The sequence below is a fragment of the Martes martes genome (genome assembly GCF_963455335.1).
Source record: "Martes martes genome assembly, chromosome: X".
NCBI classification, from domain to species: Eukaryota; Metazoa; Chordata; class Mammalia; order Carnivora; family Mustelidae; genus Martes; species Martes martes.
This window is the reverse complement of record NC_137897.1, coordinates 121,652,063-121,658,217: the sequence shown is the minus strand read 5'-3', so window position 1 is coordinate 121,658,217 and position 6,155 is coordinate 121,652,063.

The window sequence follows — 6,155 nt, the reverse complement described above, 5'->3', positions numbered from 1 at the left end:
AAAAAATCAGAGAGTAAGTATATCAGAGAAGCAAATCCTAAAAGAATGACTTAACATCAGCTCTAAAAAGAGATTAAGACCAACTGGTATTAGAATGGCATTAAACACCTAGAAATATGACTGCCTCATAGTCACACATAAGAATATGATCTTTATGACCAGGTTATATTGTTAAATGAGCAAGTATTCATTAAATAAAACATAATAATAATTTTTAAAGAAACAAATATATGGTAAAGTCTCAAAGTAAACTGGACATTTTAGTCCATAAAAATAAGAAGGAAACTAAGAAATTTGACTGACCAAAAAGTGTTGTTGCTGTCCATAAAATGATGAGGCACACTGTCTTTAAAGAATAATGACAAAGATTTCTATAGAATTTTAAATCTTCTATTACTATATGTACTCAAATTTACATGTTAAAATAAAATCACTCAAATCTGAAAACAAAAGCTGAACTTGGTCCTTCAAAGGAGAAACAAAGTTCAGCCTCAAAAAAGGAAGACACCGGGGCGCCCGAGTGGCTCAGTGGGTTAGGCCTCTGCCTTCAGCTCAGGTCCTGATCCCAGGGTCCTGGGATCGAGCCCCGCATCGGGCTCTCTGCTCAGCAGGGAGCCTGCTTCCCTTCCTCTCTCTCTCTGCCTCTCTGCCTACTTGTGATCTCTGTCTATCAAATAAATAAATAAAATCTTAAAAAAAAAAAGGAAGACACCATAGATCAATGGAACAGATTAATAAATCCGGAAATAAACCCACAACCATATGGTCAATTAATCTTTGACAAAGCAGGAAAAAGTATCCAATGGGAAAGGCAGTCTCTTCAACAAATGGTGTTGGAAAACAGCAACATGCAGAAGAATGAAGCTGGACTACTTTCTTATACCATATACAAAAATAAATTCAAAGTGGATGTGAGACAGGTAACCATTAAAATCCTAGAGGAGAACACAGGCATTCACAGCAGCTTCTTTCTAGAAAAAATGAATTTTTGGAACTTCATCAAGATAAAAAGCTTCTGCACAGCAAAGGAAACAATCAACAAAACTAAAAGGCAACCTACAGAATGGGAGAAGATATTTGCAAATGATATATCTGATAAAGAGTTAGTATCCAAACAATAGCCAAATTATGGAAAAAGCCCAAATGTCATCAACTCATGAATGGATAAAGAAGATCTGGTATATAGATATAGATATAGATATAGATATAGATATAGATATAGATATATCTGGTGTGTGTGTATATATATATATGGTGTATATAGATGTATAGATCTATAGATCTATATATATGTATATACATATACATATATATAGATCATATATATAGAGAGAGAGACCAGATATATATATATATAGATCTATAGATCTATACATCTATATATATATATCTGGTCTCTCTCTATATATATACATGATCTATATATATATGTATATGTATATGTATATATATATATACACACACACACGCCAGATATATATATATATATCTATAGATCTATATATCTATATACACCATATATATGTATACACCACATAGATATATATGATATATATATATATTCCATGATATATATATATATATATCATGGAATATTACTCAGCCGTCAGAAAAGATGAGATCTTGCCATTTGCAATGACGTGGATGGAGCTAGTGAGTATTATGCTAAGCAAAATAAGTCAGTCAGAGAAAGACAAATTCCATATGATTTCACTCATATGCGGAATTTAAGAAACAAAATAAAGGAACAAAAGTGGGGAAAGAGAGAGAGAGGCAAACCAAGAAACAGACTCTTACTTATAGAGAACACACTGATGGTTACCGGAAGAGAGGTGGGTGGGGGGATGGGTGAGATAGGGGTTGGGGATGAAGGAGGGCTCTTGCTGTAATGAGCACTGGGTATTGTATGGAAGTGTTGAATCACTATATGGTACCACATGAAACTGATATTACATTCTATGTTAACTGGAATTAAAATGAAAATCTAAAACAAATACTGCTTTTTTTATAAGAAAGAAAGAGGTAACTGTATACTACCCAGTGTCTGAGGATAGGTTTTCTTTTATGCAAGTTACAACCTAAGACACCTGCAAGATCTGTTTTGTCATCAGCAACGGTGGGAAGGTATTCAACTATTCAGGTAAGGAAAATGATACCTTGTGATCTCAACAAAGTAGAGAACGGTGGATCTGGTTTTTCTAAGTTAGGAAAACTTTTTTAAAGACTAATTAGACTTCCAGGTTGATGAAGACAATGGTGCCTGCCTTGATTTGTGTCTTTCAATGTTTCCTCCAAAATCAATACAAATAACAAAAGCAAATTCTAAATGGCACTTAAACCACATGGGAAGCATAACTTAAAGCAGAAAAATCCCCAAATATCAATATAACTATACTTTAAAAAAAGAAAAAATACCAAATTTCAGGAAGTACTCTGTCATATTCATGCTGCATCACAAACTTCTGTAATGAGCAAGGAGAGGCTGAAAAAAACTGTAGGAAATAAGGAAGTTAGTCACGGGTCTACGTTTAATCTAAAATCATTGAAAGAAAGAAAAGTCTAACTCAAGTATAAAAAATATGCTTTAAAATGTCCCGGTAGGCCAGAACACAGAGTACATGGAAGAAGTATGGCTTCTAGGGAAGAAATGCAAGACATAAAAAGAAGTGAGAAGTAACTTTTGGTAAATCTATAAAGTTATTACCCCCCAGAATCAGAAAACAGGATGCAGCATACCTCAACTGATAGACATCTCCTTACAGAAAAAAACCCTGTAATACGACATTCCAAACTGAATTTTAAAACATGCAGACAAATATATGGGGGTATGAAAAAAATCACCTGGATTCAGCTTTCAAAAAATCAAGAAAAAAAAAAGAGAAAATTGATCAAACCAAAAAAATAAATGGAAGAAAGAGACAAAATTATCTCAGAAGTGAAGATAAATTACAAGGTTGCGAAGGGAAAATAGACTCAAGAAAATTTAATAAGGTGCATTGAAAAAGGCAGAAAAATAACTAAGAGAATGAAAATGAAACCAAGAAGAAAGTAAAAAGGATCAGAAAGAAATCAATGAATTGAAAGAGAAGGAAAGGAATATCTAAAAGATTTAAATCTATAATCCAAGAAAAATTTCCAAAGTGAAAGACTTTAGTCTACACATTGAAAAGTCCCACTAGGTTTCTGGGAAAATAAACCAAAATTATCAACTCCAAGACATATCCTAGTAAAATTATTAGACATGAAAGGTAAAATATATCCTCAAAGCCTCTAAGCAAAACAATTAAACAATTCACGAAGGCAAATTAATTAATCTGAATCAGGCTTTCCAAAAGCAACATATAAGTCAAGGCAATGCAGCAGCATTTTCAAGAAATTCAAAGAAAGAAAGTGAGAACCAAGGATTTCATATCCAATGAAGCTAGTTTCAAATATCGAGTTTATAGAAAAAGAAAAAAAATTTTAAACAAACCAGAACTTGAAAAATTCTGTACCCGCGTGCCCATAAACAATTTTAAAGAGGTATAAGTACAACAGTTATGCAAACATTACTGTTGGGGGAAGCTATGTTATGGGTAAAAGTAGAATTATATGAAAATTAAAAGTTCCAAAGAAGTATAACTACAGCTTCTGGTCCCAAATGGTGACATAAGAACACCTTGAGTTCACCTCTTCTGCAGAACACACCAAATGATGCATTTTATAGAGCAACTCCTCATGAAGAACCGATAGCTGACCGGACAGCTTCAGCAGAACAAAAGATAGAGAGACCAGACAGAGAACAGCGAGAGAGACGGAGACGCAGTAACAAAGGGAAACTGCCCCCTGCCCTGACAGTGTGAACTGCAGCACGGAGAGACAGTATTGAGGGACCAGGAGCTGATTTCTCCACCGTGGGAAAAGAAAAAAAAAAAGCCATGGTTTAAAAGGGCAACTAGAAAAAAAAAATAAAAAAAAAAATAAAAGGGCAACTAGAATATAAAGGAACCAGCCAATGGTGAGGGAGCTGCTGGGACATTCCTGAGTTGGAGGTGTTGGTCAGCTCCACAGTTTACATTCCCCTCCACCTTAAAAGCACAGGCTAGTGCACAGACTGGGCACCCTAACTGGCCTGCTGCCTCAGTGAGCCCCAGGCCCCTAGCCCACACCAGCCCCAGTCATCCACAAAAGCATCCCCAGCACAGCATACACCAGAACACCCCGGGTCAGTACTCACCCACAGGGCTGGCCATTTCACCAAGGCGACACAGACACGAAGCGCCCCGGAACACTCCGGGCCCACAGCACTTTGGCTCCCGATGACTTGCTAAGGGCACTCCTGGTGCACAGCATTCTGGGGCGTCCCAGCTCACTTTCCACTCTAACCACACCCTTGACACTCCCTGCACAGAGCACCCAGGGAACACCCATCTCATGCCCACCAGAGTACCCCCTATGCTGAGCACCCTGAGACACCCTAGCCTGTACCAACTTCAGCTCTGGCCATCCCACAACAGCAACCCCAGTATCCCCCAGCCCATGCCAACCAAAGCTCCAGCTAGCCATCCAAATTCACCAGCATAAATGGTGAATATGGCCATACATAAAACCATTCCTTCAAACTTAGGAAAAGTCATTGTTCTGCCCAATTCATAGAAATAAACACAGAAAGTCAGGCAAAATGAGGAGACAAAGGAATATGCTCCAAATGAAAGAACAAGACAAAACCTGAGGAAAAGAACTAACTGAAATGGCAGTAACAAATCTGCCTAATAGAGTTCAAAGTAATGGTCATAAAGATGCTCACAAGACTGGAGAGAAGAGTGGATGACCTCAATGAAAATATCAACAAAGAACCAGAAAATATAAGAAAGACCCAATCAGAGTTGAAGAATTCAATAACCTTAATGAAAAATACACTAGAGGTAATCAACAGTTCGTTACAAGATGCAGAGGAACAGTTCAGTGATCTGGAAGATGGGGTAATCACACCCAAGCTGAACAGTAAAGAGAAAACAGAATTTTATTTTTTTATTTTTTAAAGATTTTATTTTTATTATTTATTTGAGAGAAAGAGAGTGAGTGAGAGAGAAAGCTCGAGCAAGAGGAGGGGCAGAGGGAAAAGCAGACTCCCTGCTGAGCAAGCAGGGGGAGGGGCAGAGGGAGAGGAGAAGCCTGCTTCCAGCTGAGCAGAGAGCCTGACACAGGGCTTGATTCCAGGACCCTGGGATCATGACCTGAGCCGAAGGCAAACGCTTATTGACTAGCCACCCAGGTACCCCAAGGAAACAGAAATTTTAAAAACGATAGTAAGTTAAGGGATCTTAACTTAGACAACATTAAGCAAGCAAATACTCACATTATAGGGGTCTACTCCTAACTAGTAGAAGCATGAAAAGCATACCAAACAAATCCCAAATGGGAATCTACTAGATCCCTGACCAGTACTCCTCAAGCGTCTCTATGTTATCAAAAACCAAGAAACTTAGAGAAACAGTCACAGACCAGAGGAGGCTAAGGAAACATGATGACAAAATGTAATGCGGTACCCTAGATGGGATACTGGAAAAGGAAAAGGAAATTAAGGAAAATTAGTAAAATTTGAATAGAGTGTGGAGGATAGTTATTAGTGATGTACCAATGTTGTTTCCTTAGTTTTTATGTTACTTTTTAAAAGATTTTATTTATTTATTTGAGAGAGAATGAGAGAGAGAGATCGTGAGAGGGAGAGGGTCAGAGGGAGAAGCAGACTCCCCGCAGAGCTGGGAGCCCGATGTGGGACTTGATCCTGGAACTCAGGAATCATGATCTGAGCCGAAGGCAGTTGCCCAACCAACTGAGCCATCCAGGCACCCTTTAGTTTTTATTTTAATTCCAGTATAACTAACATACAGTGTTATATTAGCTTCAGGTTACAATATAATGATTCGAAAATTGTATATATTGGGGTGCCCAGGTGGCTCAGTGGGTTAAAGCCTCTGCCTTTCGCTCAGGTCATAATCTCAGGGTACTGGGATCGAGCCCCACGTTGGGATCTCTGCTCAGCAGGGAGCCTGCTTCCCCCTCTCTCTCTGCCTGTCTGCCTACTTGTGATCTCTCTATGTCAAATAAATAAAGAAAATCTTTTTAAAAAATTGTATATCTTACCCAGTGCTTGCTGATATAAGTGTACTCTC